Source organism: Dama dama, chromosome 28, assembly GCF_033118175.1.
Source record: "Dama dama isolate Ldn47 chromosome 28, ASM3311817v1, whole genome shotgun sequence".
Taxonomy (NCBI): domain Eukaryota; kingdom Metazoa; phylum Chordata; class Mammalia; order Artiodactyla; family Cervidae; genus Dama; species Dama dama.
The window spans coordinates 565,760-586,588 of NC_083708.1; positions in this window are offsets into that span (position 1 = coordinate 565,760).

A 20,829-nucleotide genomic window follows, 5' to 3' on the forward strand; every position below is an offset into this window, starting at 1 on the left:
AGGGTCCCTCTCACATACCTGTAGCTGATGGAAGCCTCCTCTTAAGGTGCTTGTGGAAAGTTGGTATTCCTCTTGAGTCGAAGCCAGGGACTAAGCTCTCATCTCGAGTTGATTTGGGGTTCACGGAGCGCTTTCGAGTTGCTCCAGTGACTTCAGGATCCCTCTGGACTTGAGACAGTGATCTTGGGTTTTCGCTGGAGTGCCATCAAGGAAATCAAGGCTCATTTCACATTTGATGTGGAACACGGAATTGCTTTGCACGCAGTGCAGGGGAATCGGGCCTCATCTCGCGGCGAGGGGGAAGTCTCATGGTTTTTCTCGAGTTGCGGCCGGAACCTGGGGTATATTCTCCAGTTAGGACGGGGAGGGCCCGTCCAGACACGTGTCTGTTCAGCGACGTCAGCACTCCTGCCTAGGTTCGATGGACACCTCGGTATTCTCCCCAAGTCTTGGCATGGCAATTGGGACGCGTCTCCACGTGAGGCGGGAGACCCAGGGTCCCTTTCCACGTGCCACAGGAATCCTGGGACACCTATCCATTTTCAAGAGGAGTCAGGAATCGTTGCCTTGGGAAGCATTGGTCTCCGCGGACCTCTCAAGTTTTCAATGGATGTGAGGCCTCCGGTCGCGATGAGGCGGAGAACTAGGTCTTTCTCATTGGTCTCCACAGGGGATTCAGACATGCCTTCGTCTTGGGAGATGAAAGACGAGCCTGCTTTCAATTCACTGCAGGGATATCCGGCCTTACTTCGAGTCAGAGCATCTCGGTGTCCATTCCACTTGAGGCCACAAACTCAGGGTCCCTCTCACATACCTGTAGCTGAGAGAAGCCTCCTCTTGAGGTGCTTGTGGAAAGTTGGTATTCCTCTTGAGTCGAAGCCAGGGACTAAGCTCTCATCTCGAGTTGATTTGGTGTCCACGGAGCATTTTTGTGTTGCTCCAGTGACCTCAGGATCCCTCTAGAATTGAGAGAGTGATCTTGGGTTTTCTCTGGAGTGCCATCAAGGAAATCAAGGCTCCGTTCACGTTTGATGTGGAACACGGAATTGCTCTGCACGCAGTGCACGGAATCGGGCCTCATCTCGGGGCGAGGGGGAAGTCTCATGGTTTTTCTCGAGTTGCGGACGGACCCTGGGGTATATTCTCGAGTTACGACGGGAGTGCCCTTCCAGACACGTGTTTGTTCAGCGACGCCAGGCCTCGGGCCTAGGTGAGAGGGACACCTCGGGATTCTCCTCGAGTCTTGGCATGGCAATTGGGACGCGTCTCCACGTGAGGCGGGAGACCCAGGGTCCCTTTCCACGTGCCACACGGATCCTGGGACTCCTATCCATTTTCAAGAGGAGTCAGGCATCGTCTCCTTTGGTAGCATTGATCTCCGCGGACCTCTCGAGTTTTCAAATGATGTGAGGCCTCCGGTCGCGTTGAGGCGGAGGACTAGGTCGTTCTCTGTGGTCTCCACAGGGGATTCAGACAACCCTTCGTCTTGGGAGATGCAAGACGAGCCTGCATCCAATTCACTGCAGGGATATCCGGCCTTACTTCGAGTCAGAGCATCTCGGTATCCATTCCACTTGAGGCCACAAACTCGGGGTCCCTCAAATATACCTGAAGCTGAGAGAAGCCTCCTCTTGACGTGCTTGTGGAAAGTTGTTATTCCTCTTGACTCGAAGCCAGGGACTAAGCTCTCATCTCGAGTTGATTTGGGGTCCACGGAGCCTTTTTGTGTTGCTACAGTGACCTCAGGATCCCTCTGGACTTGAGACAGTGATCTTGGGTTTTCTCTGGAGTGCCATCAAGGAAATCAAGGCTCCTTTCACGTTTGATGTGGAACACGGAATTGCTCTGCACGCAGTGCAGGGGAATCGGGCCTCATCTCGCGGCGAGGGGGAAGTCTTGGTTTTTCGCGAGTGGCGGCCGGAACCTGGGGTATATTCTCGAGTTACGACGGGGAGGGCCCTTCCAGACACGTGTTTCTTCAGCGAAGTGAGGACTCCTGACTAGGTGCGAGGGACACCTCGGGGTTCTCCTCGAGTCTTGGCATGGCAATTGGGACGCGTCTCCATGTGAGGCGGGAAACCCAGGGTCCCTTTCCACGTGCCACAGGGATCCTGGGACTCCTATCCATTTTCAAGAGGAGTCAGGCATCGTCTCCTTTGGAAGCATTGATCTCCGCAGACCTCTCGAGTTTTGAAAGGATGTGAGGCCTCCGGTCGCGATGAGCCGGAGAACTAGTTCTTTCTCTGTGGTCTCCACAGGGGATTCAGACATCCCTTCCTCTTAGGAAATGCAAGACGAGCCTGCTTTCAATTCCCTGCAGGAATATCCGGCCTTACTTCGAGTCAGAGCATCTCGGTGTCCATTCCACTTGAGGCCACAAACTCAGGGTCCCTCTCACATACCTGTAGCTGAGAGAAGCCTCCTCTTGAGGTGCTTGTGGAAAGTTGGTATTCCTCTTGACTCGAAGCCAGGGACTAAGCTCTCATCTCGAGTTGATTTGGGGTCCACGGAGCCCTTTCGTGTTGCTCCAGTGACCTCAGGATCCCTCTAGACTTGAGACAGTGATCTTGCGTTTTCTCTGGAGTGCCATCAAGGAAATCAAGGCTCCTTTCACGTTTGATATGGAACATGAAATTGCTCTGCATGCAGTGCAGGGGAATCGGGCCTCATCTCGTGGCGAGGGGGAAGTCTCATGGTTTTTCTCGAGTTGCGGCCGGAACCTGGGGTATATTCTCGAGTTACGAAGGGGAGGTCTGTTCCAGACACGTGTTTGTTCAGCGACGTCAGGACTCCTGCCTAGGTGCGAGGGACACCTCGGGATTCTCCTCGAGCCTTGGCATGGCAATTGGGACGCGTCTCCACGTGAGGCGGGAGACCCAGGGTCCCTTTCCACGTGCCACAGGGATCCTGGAACTCCTATCCATTTTCAGTAGGAGTCAGGCATGGTCTCCTTTGGAAGCATTGATCTCCGCGGACCTCTCGAGTTTTCAAAGGATGTGAGGCCTCCGGTCGCGATGAGGCGGAGGACTAGGTCTTTCTCTGTGGTCTCCACAGGGGATTCAGACATCCCTTCGTCTTGGGAGATGCAAGACGAGCCTGCATTCAATTCACTGCAGGGATATCCGGCCTTACTTCGAGTCAGAGCATCTCGGTGTCCATTCCACTTGAGGCCACAAACTCAGGGTCCCTCTCACATACATGTAGCTGAGAGAAGCCTCCTCTTGAGGGGCTTGTGGAAAGTTCGTATTCCTCTTGAGACGAAGCCAGGGACTAAGCTCTCATCTCGAGGTGATTTGGGGTCCACGGAGCCCTTTCCTGTTGGTCCAGTGACCTCAGGATCCCTCTAGACTTGAGACAGTGATCTTGGGTTTTCTCTGGAGTGCCATCAAGGAAATCACGGCTCCTTTCAAGATTGATGTGGAACACGGAATTGCTCTGCATGCAGTGCAGGGGAATCAGGCCTCAACTCGCGGCGAGGGGTAAATCTCATGGTTTTTCTCGAGTTGCGGCCCGAACCTGGGGTATATTCTCGAGTTACGACGGGGAGGGCCCTTCCAGACACGTGTTTGTTCAGCGACGTCAGGACTCCTGCCTAGGTGCGAGGGACACCTCGGGATTCTCCTCGAGTCTTGGCATGGCAATTGGGATGCGTCTCCACGTGAAGCGGGAGACCCAGGTTCCCTTTCCACGTGCCACAGGGATCCTGGGACTCCTATCCATTTTCAAGAGGAGTCAGGCATCGTCTCCTTTGGAAGCATTGATCTCCGCGGACCTCTCGAGTTTTCAAAGGATGTGAGGCCACCGGTCGCGATGAGGCAGAGAACTCGGTCTTTCTCTGTGGTCTCCACAGGGGATTCCGACATCCCTTCGCCTTGGGAGATGCAAGATGAGCCTGCATTCAATTCACTGCAGGGATAACCGGCCTTACTTCGAGTCAGAGCATCTCGGTGTCCATTCCACTTGAGGCCACAAACTCAGGGTCCCTCTCACATACCTGTAGCTGAGAGAAGCCTCCTCTTGAGGTGCTTGTGGAAAGTTGGTATTCCTCTTGAGTCGAAGCCAAGGACTAAGCTCTCATCTCGAGTTGATTTGGGGTCCACGGAGCCCTTTCTTGTTGCTCCAGTGACCTCAGGATCCCTCTAGACTTGAGACAGTGATCTTGGGTTTTCTCTGGAGTGCCATTAAGGAAATCAAGGCTCCTTTCACTTTTCATGTGGAACACGGAATTGCTCTGCACGCAGTGCAGGGGAATCGGGCCTCATCTCGCGGCGAGGGGGAAGTCTCATGGTTTTTCTCGAGTTCCGGCCGGAACCTGTGGTATATTCTCGAGTTACGACGGGGAGGGCCCTTCCAGACACGTGTTTGTTCAGCGACGTCAGGACTCCTGCCTAGGTGCGAGAGACACCTCGGGATTCTCCTCGAGTCTTGGCATGGCAATTGGGACGCGTCTCCACATGAGGCGGGAGACCCAGGGTCCCTTTCCACGTGCCACATGATCCTGGGACTCCTATTCATTTTCAAGAAGAGTCAGGCATCATCTCCTTTGGAAGCATTGATCTCCGCGGACCTCTCGAATTTTCAAAGGATGTGAGGCCTCCGGTCGCAATGAGGCAGAGGACTAGGTCTTTCTCTTAGATCTCCACAGGGGATTCAGACATCCCTTCGTCTTGGGAGATACAAGACGAGCCTGCATTCACTTCACTGCAGGGATATCCGGCCTTACTTCGAGTCAGAGAATCTCGGTGTCCATTCAATTTGAGGCCACAAACTCAGGGTCCCTCTCACATACCTGTAGCTGAGAGAAGCCTCCTCTTGAGGTGCTTGTGGAAAGTTGGTATTCCTCTTGAGTCGAAACCAAGGACTAAGCTCTCATCTCGAGTTGATTTGGGGTCCACGGAGCCGTTTCATGTTGCTCCAGTGACCTCAGGATCCCTCTAGACTTGAGACAGTGATCTTGGGTTTTCTCTGGAGTGCCATCAAGGAAATCAAGGCTCCTTTCACTTTTCATGTGGAACACGGAATTGCTCTGCACGCAGGGCAGGGGAATCGGGCCTCATCTCGCGACGTGGGGGAAGTCTCATGGTTTTTCTCGAGTTGCGGCCGGAACCTGGGGTATATTCTCGAGTTACGACGGGGAGGGCCCTTCCAGACACGTGTTTGTTCAGCGACGTCAGGACTCCTGCCTAGGTGCGAGGGACACCTCGGGATTCTCCTGGAGTCTTGGCATGGCAATTGGGACGCGTCTCCACGTGAGGCGGGAGACCCAGGGTCCCTTTCCACGTGCCACAGGGATCCTGGGACTCCTATCCATTTTCAAGAGGAGTCAGGCATCGTCTCCTTTGGAAGCATTGATCTCCGCATACCTCTCGAATTTTCAAAGGATGTGAGGTCTCCGGTCGCCATGAGGCGGAGGACTAGGTCTTTCTCTGTTGTCTCCACAGCGGATTCAGACATCCCTTCGTCTTGGGAGATGCAAGATGAGCCTGCATTCAATTCACTGCAGGCATATCCGGCCTTACTTCGAGTCAGAGCATCTCGCTGTCCATTCCACTTGAGGCCACAAACTCAGGGTCCCTCTCACATACCTGTAGCTGAGAAAAGCCTCCTCTTGAGGTGCTTGTGGAAAGTTGGCATTCCTCTTGAGTCGAAGCCAGGGACTAAGCTCTCATCTCGAGTTGATTTGGTGTCCACGGAGCCTTTTCGTGTTGCTACATTGACCTCAGGATCCCTCTAGACTTGAGACAGTGATCTTGGGTTTTCTCTGGAGTGCCATCAAGGAAATCAAGGCTCCTTTCAAGTTTGATGTGGAACACGGAATTGCTCTGCACGCATTGCAGGGGAATCGGGCCTCATCTCACGGCGAGGGGGAAGTCTCATGGTTTTTCTCGAGTTGCGGCAGGAACCTGGGGTATATTCTCGAGTTATGACGGGGAGGGCCCTTCCAGACACGTGTTTGTTCAGCGACGTCAGGTCTCCTGCCTAGGTGCGAGGGACACCTCGTGATTCTCTTCGAGTCTTGGCATGGCAATTCGGACGCGTCTCCACGTGAGACGCGGGACCCAGCGTCCCTTTCCCCGTGCCACAGGGATCCTGGGACTCCTATCCATTTTCAAGAGGAATCAGGCATCGTCTCCTTTGGAAGCATTGATCTCCGAGGACCTCTCGAGTTTTCAAAGGATGTAAGGCCTCCGGTCGCGATGAGTGGGAGGACTAGGTCTTTCTCTGTGGTGTCCACTGGGGATTCTGACATCCCTTCATCTTGGGAGATGCAAGACGAGCCTGCATTCAATTCATTGCAGGGATATCCGGCCTTACTTCGAGTCAGAGCATCTCGGTGTCCATTCCACTTGAGGCCACAAACTCAGGGTCCCTCTCACATACCTGTAGCTGAGAGAAGCCTCCTCTTGAGATGCTTGTGGAAAGTTGGTATTCCTCTTGAGTCGAAGCCAGGGACTAAGCTCTCATCTCGAGTTGATTTGCGTTCCACGGAGCCCTTTCGTGTTGCTACAGTGACCTCAGGATCCCTCTAGACTTGAGACAGTGATCTTGGGTTTTGTCTAAAGTGCCATCAAGGAAATCAAGGCTCCTTTCATGTTTGATGTGGAACACGGAATTGCTCTGCACGCAGTGCAGGGGAATCGGGCCTCATCTCACGGCGAGGGGGAAGTCTCATGGTTTTTCTCGAGTTGCGACCGGAACCTGGTGTATATTCTCGAGTTACGACGGGGAAGGCCCTTCCAGACACGTGTTTGTTCAGCAACGTCAGGACTCCTGCCTATGTGCGAGGGACACCTCGGGATTCTCCTCGAGTCTTGGCATGGCAATTGGGACGCGTCTCCACGTGAGGTGGGAGACCCAGATCCCAATTCACGTGCCATAGGAATGCTGGGACTCCTATCCATTTTCAAGAGGAATCAGACATCGTCTCCTTTGGAAGCATTGTTCTCGCGGACCTCTCGAGTTTTCAAAGGATGTGAGGCCTCCGCTCTCGATGATGCGGAGAACTCGGTCTTTCTCTGTCGTCTCCACAGGGGATTCAGACATCCCTTCATCTCGGGAGATGCAAGACGAGCCTGCATCCAATTCACTGCAGGGATATCCGGCCTTACTTCGAGTCAGAGCATCTCGGTGTCCATTCCACTTGAGGCCACAAACTCAGGGTCCCTCTCACATACCTGTAGCTGAGAGAAGCCTCCTCTTGAGGTGCTTGTGGAAAGTTGGTATTCCTCTTGAGTCGAAGCCAGGGACTAAGCTCTCATCTCGAGTTGATTTGGGGTCAACGGAGCCCTTTCGTGTTGCTCCAGTGACCTCAGGATCCCTCTAGACTTGAGACAGTGAACTTGGGTTTTCTCTGGAGTGCCATCAAAGAAATCAAGACTCCTTTCACGTTTTATGTGGAACACGGAATTGCTCTGCACCCAGTGCAGGGGAATCCGGCCTCATCTCGCGGCGAGGGGGAAGTCTCATGGTTTTTCTCGAGTGGCGGCCGGAACCTGGGGTATATTCTCGAGTTACGACGGGGAGGGCCCTTCCAGACACGTGTTTGTTCAGCGACGTCAGGACTCCTGCCTAGGTGCGAGGGACACCTCGGGATTCTCCTCGAGTCTTGGCATGGCAATTGGGACGCGTATCCACGTGAGGCGGGAGACCCAGGGTCCCTTTCCACGTGCCACAGCGATCCTGGGACTCCTATCCATTTTCAAGAGGAGTCAGGCATCGTCTCCTTCGGAAGTATTGATATCCGAGGACCTCTCGAGTTTTCAAAGGATATGAGGTCTCCGGTTGCTTTGAGGTGGAGGAATAGGTCTTTCTCTGAGGTCTCCACAGGGGATTCAGACATCCCTTCGTCTTGGGAGATGCAAGACGAGCCTGCATTCAATTCACTGCAGGGATATCCGGCCTTACTTCGAGTCAGAGCATCTCGGTGTCCATTCCACTTGAGGCCACAAACTCAGGGTCCCTCTCACATACCTGTAGCTGAGAGAAGCCTCCTCTTGAGGTGCTTGTGGAAAGTTGGTATTCCTCTTGAGTCGAAGCCAGGGACTAAGCTCTCATCTCGAGTTGATTGGGGGTCCACGGAGCCCTTTCGTGTTGCTACAGTGACCTCAGGATCCCTCTAGACTCTAGACAGTGATCTTGGGTTTTCTCTGGAGTGCCATCAAGGAAATCAAGTCTCCTTTCACGTTTGATGTGGAACACGGAATTGCTCTGCACGCAGTGCAGGGGAATCGGGTCTCATCTCGCGGCGAGGGGGAAGTCTCATGGTTTATCTCGAGTTGCGGCCGGAACCTGGGGTATATTCTCGGGTTACGACGGGGAGGGCCCTTCCAGACACGTGTTTGTTCAGGGACGTCAGGACCCCTGCCTAGGTGCGAGGGACACCTCGGGATTCTCCTCGAGTCTTGGCATTGCAATTGGGAGGCGTCTCCACGTGAGGCGGGAGGCCTAGGGTCCCTTTCCACGTCCCACAGGGATCCTGGGACTCCTATCCATTTTCCAGAGGAGTCAGGCATCGTCTCCTTTGAAGGATTGATCTCCGCGGACCTCTCGAGTTTTCAAAGGATATGAGGCCTCTGGTCGCGATGAGGCGGAGAACTCAGTCTTTCTCTGTCATCTCCATAGGGGATTCAGACATCCCTTCGTCTTGGGAGATGCAAGACGAGCCTGCATTCAATTCACTGCAGGGATATCCGGCCTTACTTCTAGTCAGAGCATCTCGGTGTCCATTCCTCTTGAGGCAACAAACTCAGGGGCCCTCTCACATACCTGTAGCTGAGAGAAGCCTCCTCTTGAGGTGCTTGTGGAAAGTTGGTATTCCTCTTGAGTCGAAGCCAGGAACTAAGCTCTCATCTCGAGTTGATTTGGGGTCCACGGAGCCCTTTCGTGTTGCTCCAGTGACCTCAGGATCCCTCTAGACTTGAGACAGTGATCTTGGGTATTCTCTGGAGTGTCATCAAGGAAATCAAGGCTCCTTTCACGTTTGATGTGGAACACGGAATTGCTCTGCACGCAGTGCAGGGGAATCGGGCCTCATCTCGCGGCGAGGGGGAAGTCTCATGGTTTTTCTCGAGTTGCGGCCCGAACCTGGGGTATATTCTCGAGTTACGACGGGGAGGGCCCTTCCAGACACGTGTTTGTTCAGCGACATCAGGACTCCTGCCTTGGTGCGAGGGACACCTCGGGATTCTCCTGGAGTCTTGGCATGGAAATTTGGACGCGTCTCCACGTGAGGCGGGAGACCCAGGGTCCCTTTCCACGTGCCACAGGGATCCTGGGACTCCTATCCATTTTCAAGAGGAGTCAGGCATCGTCTCCTTTGGAAGCATTGATCTCCGCATACCTCTCGAATTTTCAAAGAATGTGAGGTCTCCGGTCGCGATGAGGCGGAGAACTAGGTCTTTCTCTGTGGTCTCCACAGGGGATTCAGACATCCCTTCGTCTTGGGAGATGAAAGACGAGCTTGTATTCAATTCACTGCAGATATATCCGGCCTTACTTCGAGTCAGAGCATCTCGGTGTCCATTCCACTTGAGGCCACACACTCAGGGTCCCTCTCACATACCAGTAGCTGAGAGAAGCCTCCTCTTGAGGTGCTTATGGAAAATAGGTATTCCTCTTGAGTCGAAGCCAGGGACTAAGCTCTCATCTGGAGTTGATTTGGGGTTCACCGAGCCCTTTCGTGTTGCTCCAGTGACCTCAGGTTCCCTCTAGACTTGAGACAGTGATCTTGGGTTTTCTCTGGAGTGCCATCAAGGAAATCAAGGCTCCTCTCACCTTTGATGTGGAACACGGAATTGCTCTGCATGCAGTGCAGGGGAATCGGGCCTCATCTCGCGGCGAGGGGATAGTCTCTTGGTTTTTCTCGAGTTGCGGCCGGAACCTGGGGTATATTCTCGAGTTACGACGGGGCGGGCCCTTCCAGACACGTGTTTGTTCAGGGATGTCAGGACTCCTGCCTAGGAGCGAGGGACACCTCGGGATTCTCCTCGAGTCTTGACATGGCAATTGGGACGCGTCTCCACATGATGCGGGAGACCCAGGGTCCCTTTCCACGTGCCACAGGGATCCTGGGACTCCTATCCATTTTCAAGAGGAGTCAGGCATCGTCTCCTTTGGAAGCATTGATCTCAGCGGACCTCTCGAGTTTTCAAAGGATGTGAGTACTCCGTTCGCGTTGAGGCGGAGAACTAGGTCTTTCTCTGTGGTCTCCACAGGGGATTCAGTCATCCCTTCGTCTTGGGAGATGCAAGACGAGCCTGCATTCAATTCACTGCAGGGATAACCGGTCTTACTTCGAGTCAGAGCATCTCGGTGTCCATTCCACTTGAGGCCACAAACTCAGGGTCCCTCTCACATACCAGTAGCTGAGAGAAGCCTCCTCTTGAGGTGCTTGTGGAAAGTTGGTATTCCTCTTGAGTCGAGCCAGTGACTAAGCTCCCATCACGAGATGATTTGGGGTCCACGGACCCCTTTCGTGTTGCTCCAGTGACCTCAGGGTCACTCTAGACTTGAGACAGTGATCTTGGGTTTTCTCTGGAGTGCCATCAAGGAAATCAAGGCTCCTTTCACGTTTGATTTGGAACACGGAATTGCTCTGCACGCACTGCAGGGGAATCGGGCCTCATCTCGCGGCGAGGGGGAAGTCTCATGGTTTTTCTCGAGTTGCGGCTGGAACCTGGGGTATATTCTCGAGTTACGACGGGGAGGGCCCTTCCTGACACGTGTTTGTTCATCGACGTCAGGACTCCTGCCTAGGTGCGAGGGCCACCTCGGGATTCTCCTCGAGTCTTGGCATGGCAATTGAGACGCGTCTCCACGTGAGGCGGGAAACCCAGTGTCCCTTTACATGTGCCACAGGGATCCTGGGGCTTCTATCCATTTTCAAGAGGAGTCAGGCATCGTCTCCTTTGGAAGCATTGATCTCCGGGGATCTCTCGAGTTTTCCAAGGATGTGAGGCCTCCGGTCGCGATGAGGCGGAGGACTAGGTCTTTCTCTGTGGTCTCCAGAGGGGATTCAGTCATCCCTTCGTCTTGGGAGATGCAAGACGAGCCTGCATTCAATTCACTGCAGTGATATCCGGCCTTACTTCAAGTCAGAGCATCTCGGTGTCCATTCCACTTGAGGCCACAAACTCAGGGTCCCTCTCACATACCTGTAGCTGAGAGAAGCCTCCTCTTGAGGTGCTTGTGGAAAGTTGGTATTCCTCTTGAGTCGAAGCCAGGGACTAAGCTCTCATCTCGAGTTGATTTGGGGTCCACGGAGCCCTTTCGTGTTGCTCCAGTGACCTCAGGATCCATCTAGACTTGAGACAGTGATCTTGGGTTTTCTCTGGAGTGCCATCAAGGAAATCAAGGCTCCTTTCACGTTTGAGGTGGAACATGGAATTGCTCTGCACGCAGTGCAGGGGAATCGGGCCTCATCTCAAGGCGAGGGGGAAGTCTCATGTTTTTTCTCCAGTTGCGGGCGGACCCTGGGGTATATTCTCGAGTTACGACGGGGAGGGCCCTTCCAGACACGTTTTTGTTCAGCGACGTCAGGACTCCTGCCTAGGTGCGAGGGACACCTCGGGATTCTCCTCGAGTCTTGGCATGGCAATTGGGACGCGTCTCCACGTGAGGCGGGTGACCCAGGGTCCCTTTCCACGTGCCACCGGGTTCCTGGGACTCCTATCCATTTTCAAGAGGAGTCAGGCATCGTCTGCTTTGGAAGCATTGATCTCCGCGGACCTCTCGAGTTTTCAAAGGATGTGAGGCCTCCGGTCGCGATGAGGCGTAGAACTAGGTCTTTCTCTGTGGTCTCCACAGGTGATTCAGACATCCCTTCGTCTTGGGAGATGCAAGACGAGCCTGCATTCAATTCATGGTAGGGATGTCCGTCCTTACCTCGAGTCAGAGCATCTCGGTGTCCATTCCACTTGAGGCCACAAACTCATGGTCCCTCACACATACTTGTAGCTGACAGTTGCCTCCTCTTGAGGTGCTTGTGGAAAGTTGGTATTCCTCTTGAGTCGAAGCCAGGGACTAAGCTCTCATCTCGAGTTGATTTGGGGTCCACGGAGCCCTTTCGTGTTGCTCCAGTGACCTCAGGATCCCTCTAGACTTGAGACAGTGATCTTGGGTTTTCTCTGGAGTGCCATCAAGGAAATCAAGGCTCCTTTCACATTTGAGGTGGAACACGGAATTGCTCTGCATGCAGTGCAGGGGTATCGGGCCTCATCTCGCGGCGAGGGGATAGTCTCATGGTTTTTCTCGAGTTGCGGCCGGAACCTGGGGTATATTCTCGAGTTACGACGGGGAGGGCCCTTCCATACACGTGTTTGTTCAGCGTCGTCAGGACTCCTGCCTAGGTGCGAGGGACACCTCGGGATTCTCCTCGAGTCTTGGCATGGCAATTGGGACGCGTCTCCACGTGAAGCGGGAGACCCAGGGTTCCTTTCCACGTGCCACAGGGATCCTGGGACTCCTATCCATTTTCAGGAGGAGTCAGGCATCGTCTCCTTTGGAAGCATTGATCTCCGGGGACCTCTCGAGTTTTCAAAGGATGTCAGGCCTCCGGTCGCGTTGAGGCGGAGGACTAGGTCTTTCTCTGTGGTCTCCACAGGTGATTCATACATCCCTTCGTCTTGGGAGATGGAAGACGAGCCTGCATTCAATTCACTGCAGGGATATCCGGCCTTACATTGAGTCAGAGCATCTCGGTGTCCATTCCACTTGAGGCCACAAACTCAGGGTCCCTCTCACATACCTGTAGCTGAGAGAAGCCTCCTCTTGAGGTGCTTGTGGAAAGTTGGTATTCCTCTTGTCTCGAAGCCAGGGACTAAGCTACCATCTCGAGTTGATTTGCGTTCCACGGAGCCCTTTCGTGTTGCTCCAGTGACCTCAGGATCCCTCTCGACTTGAGACAGTGATTTTGGGTTTTCTCTGCAGTGCCATCAAGGAAATCAAGTCTCCTTTCTCGTTTGATGTGGAACACGGAATTGCTCTGCATGCAGTCCAGGATAATCGGGCCTCATCTCGCAGCGAGGGGGAAGTCTCACGGTTTTTCTCGAGTTGCGGCCGGAACCTGGGGTATATTCTCGAGTTACGACGGGGAGGGCCCTTCCAGACACGTGTTTGTTCAGCGACGTCAGGACTCCTGCCTAGGTGCGAGGGACACCTCGGGATTCTCCTCGAGTCTTGGCATGGAAATTGGGACGCATCTCCACGTGAGGCGGGAGACCCAGTGTCCCTTTCCACGTGCCACAGGGATCCTGGGACTCCTATCCATTTTCAAGAGGAGTCAGGCATCGTCTCCTTTGGAAGCATTGACCTCCGCGGACCTCTCGAGTTTTCAAAGGATATGAGGCCTCTGGTCCCAAAGAGGCGGAGAACTAGGTCTTTCTCTGTGGTCTCCACAGGGGATTCAGATATCCCTTCGTGTTGGTAGATGCAAGACGAGCCTGCATTCAATTCACTGCAGGGATATCCGGCCTTACTTCGAGTCAGAGCATCTCGGTGTCCATTCCACTTGAGGCCACAAACTCAGGGGCCCTCTCACATACCTGTAGCTGAGAGAAGCCTCCTCTTGAGGTGCTTGTGGAAAGTTGGTTTTCCTCTTTAGACGAAGCCAGGGACTAAGCTCTCATCTCGAGTTGATTTGGGGTCCACGGAGCCCTTTCGTGTTGCTCCAGTGACCTCAGGATCCCTCTAGACTTGAGACAGTGATATTGGGTTTTCTCTAGAGTGCCATCAAGGAAATCAAGGCTCCTTTCACGTTTGATGTGGAACACGGAATTGCTCTGCACGCAGTGCAGGGGAATGGGGCCTCATCTCGCGGCGAGGGGGAAGTCTCATGGTTTTTCTCGAGTTGCGGCCGGAACCTGGGGTATATTCTCGAGTTACGATGGGGAGGGCCCTTCCAGACACGTGTTTGTTCAGCGACGTCAGGACTCCTGCCTAGGTGCGGGGGACACCTCGGGATTCTCCTCGAGTCTTGGCATGGCAATTGGGACGCGTCTCCACGTGAGGCGGGAGACCCAGAGTCCCTTTCCACGTGCCACAGGGATCCTGGGAATCCTATCCATTTTCAAGAAGAGTCAGGCATCGTCTCCTTTGGAAGCATTGACCTCCACAGACCTCTCGAGTTTTCAAAGGATGTGAGGCTCCAGTCATGATGAGGCGGAGGACTAGGTCTTTCTCTGTGGTCTCCACAGGGGATTCAGACATCTCTTCATCTATGGAGATGAAAGACGAGCCTGCATTCAATTCACTGAAGGGATATCCGGCCTTACCTCGAGTCAGAGCATCTCGGTGTCCATTCCACTTGAGGCCACAAACTCAGGGTCCCTCTCACATACCTGTAGCTGAGAGAAGCCTCCTCTTGAGGTGCTTGTGGAAAGTTGGTATTCCTCTTGACTCGAAGCCAGGGACTAAGCTCTCATCTCGAGTTGATTTGGGGTGCACGGAGCCCTTTCCTGTTGCTCCAGTGACCTCAGGATCCCTCTCGACTTGAGACAGTGATTTTGGGTTTTCTCTGCAGTGCCATCAAGGAAATCAAGTCTCATTTCACGTTTGATGTGGAACACGAAATTGCTCTGCACGCAGTGCAGGGGAATCGGGCCTCATGTCACAGCGAGGGGGAAGTCTCATGGTTTTTCTCGAGTTGCGGCCGGAACCTGGGGTATATTCTCGAGTTACGACGGGGAGGGCCCTTCCAGACACGTGTTTGTTCAGCGACATCAGGACTCCTGCCTACGTGCGAGGGACACCTCGGGATTCTCCTCGAGGCATGGCATGGCAATTGGGACGCGTGCTCACGTGAAGCGGGAGACCCAGAGTCCCCGTCCATGTGGACAGGGATCCTGGGACTCCTATCCATTTTCAAGAGGAGTCAGGCATCGTCTCCTTTGGAAGCATTGATCTCCACGGACCGCTCGAGTTTTCAAAGGATGTGAGGCCTCCGGTCGCCATGAGGCTGAGAACTAGGTCTTTCTCTGTGGTCTCCACAGGGGATTCAGACATCCCTTCATCTTGGGAGATGCAAGACGAGCCTGCATTCAATTCACTGCAGGGATATCCGGCCTTACTTCGAGTCAGAGCATCTCGGTGTCCATTCTACTTGAGGCCACAAACTCAGGGTCCCTCTCACATACCTGTAGCTGAGAGAAGCCTCCTCTTGAGGTGCTTGTGGAAAGTTGGTATTCCTCTTGAGTTGAAGCCTGGGACTAAGCTCTCATCTCGAGTTGATTTGGGGTCCACGGACCCCTTTCATGCTGCTACAGTGGCCTCAGGATCCCTCTAGACTTGAGACAGTGACTTTGGTTTTTCTCTGGAGTGCCATCAAGGAAATCAAGGCTCCTTTCACGTTTGATGTGGAACATGGAATTGCTCTGCACGCAGTGCAGGGGAATCGGGCCTCATGTCGCTGCGAGGGGGAAGTCTCATGGTTTTTCTCGAGTTGTGGCCGGAACCTGGGGTATATTCTCGAGTTACGACGGGGAGGGCCCTTCCAGACACGTGTTTGTTCAGCGACGTCAGGACTCCTGCCTAGGTGCGAGGGACACTTCGGGATTCTCCACGAGTCTTGGCATGGCAATTGGGACGCGGCTCCACGTGAGGCGGGAGACCCAGGGTCCCTTTCCACGTGCCACAGGGATCCTGGGACTCCTATCCATTTTCAAGAGGAGTCAGGCATCCTCTCCTTTGGAAGCATTGATCTCCGTGGACCTCTCGAGTTGTCAAAGGATGTGAGGCCACCGGTCGCGATGAGGCGGAGGACTAGGTCTTTCTCTGTGGTCTCCACAGGGGATTCAGACATCCCTTCGTCTTGGGAGATGCAAGACGAGCCTGCATTCAATTCACTGCAGGGATATCCGGCCTTACTTCGAGTCAGAGCATCTCGGTGTCCATTCCACTTGAGGCCACAAACTCAGGGTCCCTCTCACATACCTGTAGCTGAGAGAAGCCTCCTCTTGAGGTGCTTGTGGATAGTTGGTATTCCACTTGATCGAAGCCAGGGAATAAGCTCTCATCTCGAGTTTATTTGGGGTCCACGGAGCCCTTTCGTGTTGCTCCAGTGACCTCAGGTTCCCTCTACACTTGAGACAGTGACTTTTGGTATTCTCTGGAGTGCGATCAAGGAAATCAAGGCTCCTTTCACGTTTGATGTGGAAAACGGAATTGCTCTGCACGCAGTGCAGGGGAATCGGGCCTCATCTCGCAGCGAGGGGGAAGTCTCACGGTTTTTCTCGAGTTGCGGCCGGAACCTGGGATATATTCTCGAGTTACGATGGGGAGGGCCCTTCCAGACACGTGTTTGTTCAGCGACGTCAGGACTCCTGCCTAGGTGAGAGGGACACCTCGGGATTCTCCTCGAGTCTTGGCATGGCAATTGGGACGCGTCTCCACGTGAGGCGGGAGACCCAGAGTCCCTTTCCACGTGCCACAGGGATCCTGGGACTCCTATCCATTTTCAAGAAGAGTCAGGCATCGTCTCCTTTGGAAGCATTGATCTCCACAGACCTCTCGAGTTTTCAAAGGATGTGAGGCTCCAGTCATGATGAGGCGGAGGACTAGGTCTTTCTCTGTGGTCTCCACAGTGGATTCAGACATCTCTTCGTCTATGGAGATGAAAGACGAGCCTGCATTCAATTCACTGAAGGGATATCCGGCCTTACCTCGAGTCAGAGCATCTCGGTGTCCATTCTACTTGAGGCCACAAACTCAGGGTCCCTCTCACATACCTGTAGCTGAGAGAAGCCTCCTCTTGAGGTGCTTGTGGAAAGTTGGTATTCCTCTTGAGTCGAAGCCTGGGACTAAGCTCTCATCTCGAGTTGATTTGGGGTCCACGGACCCCTTTCATGCTGCTACAGTGGCCTCAGGATCCCTCTAGACTTGAGACAGTGACTTTGGTTTTTCTCTGGAGTGCCATCAAGGAAATCAAGGCTCCTTTCACGTTTGATGTGGAACATGGAATTGCTCTGCACGCAGTGCAGGGGAATCGGGCCTCATGTCGCGGCGATGGGGAAGTCTCATGGTTTTTCTCGAGTTGCGGCCGGAACCTGGGGTATATTCTCGAGTTACGACGGGGAGGGCCCTTCCAGACACGTGTTTGTTCAGCGACGTCAGGACTCCTGCTTAGGTGCGAGGGACACTTCGGGATTCTCCACGAGTCTTGGCATGGCAATTGGGACGCGGCTCCACGTGAGGCGGGAGACCCAGGGTCCCTTTCCACGTGCCACAGGGATCCTGGGACTCCTATCCATTTTCAAGAGGAGTCAGGCATCGTCTCCTTTGGAAGCATTGATCTCCGTGGACCTCTCGAGTTGTCAAAGGATGTGAGGCCAACGGTCGCGATGAGGCGGAGGACTAGGTCTTTCTCTGTGGTCTCCACAGGGGATTCAGACATCCCTTCGTCTTGGGAGATGCAAGCCGAGCCTGCATTCAATTAACTGCAGGGATATCCGGCCTTACTTCGAGTCAGAGCATCTCGGTGTCCATTCCACTTGAGGCCACAAACTCAGGGTCCCTCTCACATACCTGTAGCTGAGAGAAGCCTCCTCTTGAGGTGCTTGTGGATAGTTGGTATTCCACTTGAGTCGAAGCCAGGGAATAAGCTCTCATCTCGAGTTTATTTGGGGTCCACGGAGCCCTTTCGTGTTGCTCCAGTGACCTCAGGTTCCCTCTAGACTTGAGACAGTGACTTTTGGTATTCTCTGGAGTGCGATCAAGGAAATCAAGGCTCCTTTCACGTTTGATGTGGAACACGGAATTGCTCTGCACGCAGTGCAGGGGAATCGGGCCTCATCTCGCAGCGAGGGGGAAGTCTCACGGTTTTTCTCGAGTTGCGGCCGGAACCTGGGGTATATTCTCGAGTTACGATGGGGAGGGCCCTTCCAGACACGTGTTTGTTCAGCGACGTCAGGACTCCTGCCTAGGTGCGAGGGACACCTCGGGATTCTCCTCGAGTCTTTGTATGGCAATTGGGACGTGTCTCCAGGTGAAGCGGGAGACCCAGGGTCCCCGTCCATGTTGAAAGTGATCCTGGGAATCCTATCCATTTTCAAGAGGAGTCAGGCATCGTCTCCTTTGGAAGCATTGATCTCCGCGGACCTCTCGAGTTTTCAAAGGATGTGAGGCCTCCGGTCGCGATGACGCGGAGAACTAGGTCTTTCTCTGTGGTCTCCACAGGGGATTCAGACATCCCTTCGTCTTTGGAGATGCAAGACGAGCTTGCATTCAATTCACTGCAGGGATATCCGGCCTTACTTCGAGTCAGAGCATCTCGTTGTGCATTCCAATTGAGGCCACAAACTCAGGGTCCCTCTCACATACATGTAGCTGAGAGAAGCCTCCTCTTGAGGTGCTTGAGGAAACTTGGTATTCCTCTTGAGTCGAAGCCAGGGACTAAGCTCTCATCTCGAGTTGATTTGGGGTCCACGGAGCCCTTTCGTGTTGCTCCAGTGACCTCAGGATCCCTCTAGACTTGAGACAGTGACTTTGGGTTTTCTCTGGAGTGCCATCAAGGAAATCAAGGCTCCTTTCACGTTTGATGTGGAACACGGAATTGCTCTGCACGCAGTACAGGGGAATCGGGCCTCATCTCAGGGCGAGGGGGAAGTGTCATGGTTTTTCTCGAGTTGCGGCCGGAACCTGGGGTATATTCTCGAGTTACGACGGGGAGGGCCCTCCAGACACCTGTTTGTTCAGTGACGTCAGGACTCTGGCCTAGGTTCGAGGGACACCTCGAGATTCTCCTCGAGTCTTGGCCTAGCAATTGGGACGCGTCTCCACGTGAGGCGGGAGATCCAGGGTACCTTTCCACGTGCCACAGGGATCCTGGGACTCCTATCCATTTTCAAGAGGAGTCAGGCATCGTCTCCTTTGGAAGCATTGATCTCTGCAGACCTCTCGAGTTTTCAAAGGATGTGAGGCCTCCGGTCGCGATGAGGCAGAGAACTAGGTCTTCCTCTGTGGTCTCCACAGGGGATTTAGACAACCCTTCGTCGTGAGAGATGTAAGACAAGCCTGCATTCAATTCACTACAGGGATATCCGGCCTTACTTCGAGTCAGAGCATCTACGTGTCCATTGCACTTGAGGCCACAAACTCAGGGTCCCTTTCACATACCAGTAGCTGAGAGAAGCCTCCTCTTGAGGTGCTTGTGGAAACTTGGTATTCCTCTTGAGTCGAAGCCAGGGACTAAGCCCTCTTCTCGAGTAGATTTGGGGTCCACGGAGCCCTTTCCTGTTGCTCCAGTGACCTCAGGATCCCTATAGACTGGAGACAGTGATCTTGGGTTTTCTCTGGAGTGCCATCAAGGAAATCAAGGCTCCTTTCACGTTTGATGTGGATCACGGAATTGCTCTACACGCAGTGCAGGGGAATAGGGCCTCATCTCCCGGCGAGGGGGAAGTCTCATGGTTTTTCTCGAGTTGCGGCCGGAACCTGGGGTATATTCTCGAGTTACGACAGGGATGGCCCTTCCAGACACGTGTTTCTTCAGCGACGTCAGGACTCCTGCCTAGGTGCGAGGGACACCTCGGGATTCTCCTCGAGTCATGGCATGGCAATTGGGACGCGTCTCCACGTGAGGCTGGAGACCCAGTGTCCCTTTCTACGTGCCACATGGATCCTGGGACTCCTATCCATTTCAAGAGGAGTCAGGCATCATATCATTAGGAAGCATTGATCTCCACGGACCTCTCGAGTTTTCAAAGGATGTGAGGCCTCCGGTCGCGATGAGGCGGAGAACTAGGTCTTTCTCTGTGGTCTCCACAGGGGATTCAGACATCCCTTCGTCTTGGGAGATGCAAGACGAGAATGCATTCAATTCACTGCAGGGATATCCAGCCTTACTTCGAGTCAGAGCATCTCGGTGTCCATTCCACTTGAAGCCACAAACTCAGAGTCCCTCTCACATAACTGTAGCTGTGAGACGCCTCCTCTTGAGGTGTTTGTGGAAAGTTGGTATTCCTCTTGAGTCGAAGCCAGGGACTAAGCTCACATCTCGAGTTGATTTGGGGTCCACGGAGCCCGTTCATGTTGCTCCAGTGACCTCAGGATCCCTCTAGACTTGAGACAGTGATCTTGGGTTTTCTTTGGAGTGCCAGCAAGGAAATCAAGGCTCCTTTCATGTTTGATGTGGGACACGGAATTGCTCTGCACGCAGTGCAGGGGAATCGGGCCTCTTCTCACGGCTAGGGGGAAGTCTCATGGTTTTTCTCTAGTTGCGGCCGGAACCTGGGGTATATTCTCGAGTTACGACGGGGAGGGCCCTTCGAAACACGTGTTTGTACAGCGACGTCAGGACTCCTGCCTTGGTGCGAGGGACAACCGGGATTCTCCTCGAGTCTTGGCATGGCAATTGGGACGCGTCTCCACGTGAGGCGGGAGACCCAGGGTCCCTTTCGACGTACCACAGGAATCCTGGGACTCCTATCCATTTTCAAGAGGAGTCAGGCATCGTCTCCTTTGGAAGCATTGATCTCTGCAGACTTCTCGAGTTTTCAAAGGATGTGAGGCCTCCGGTCACGATGAGGCGGAGAACTAGGTCTTTCTCTGTGGTCTCCACAGGGGATTCAGACATCCCTTCGTCTTGGGAGATGCAAGACGAGCCTGCATTTAATGCACTGCAAGGATATCTGTCCTTACTTCGAGTCAGAGCATCTCGGTGTCCATTCAACTTGAGGCCACAAACTCAGGGTCCCTCTCACATACCTGTAGCTGAGAGAAGCCTCCTCTTGACGTGCTTGTGGAAAGTTGGTATTTCCCGTGAGTTGAAGCCAGGGACTAAGCTCTCATCTCGAGTTAATTTGGGGTCTACGGAGCCCTTTTGTGTTGCTCCATTGA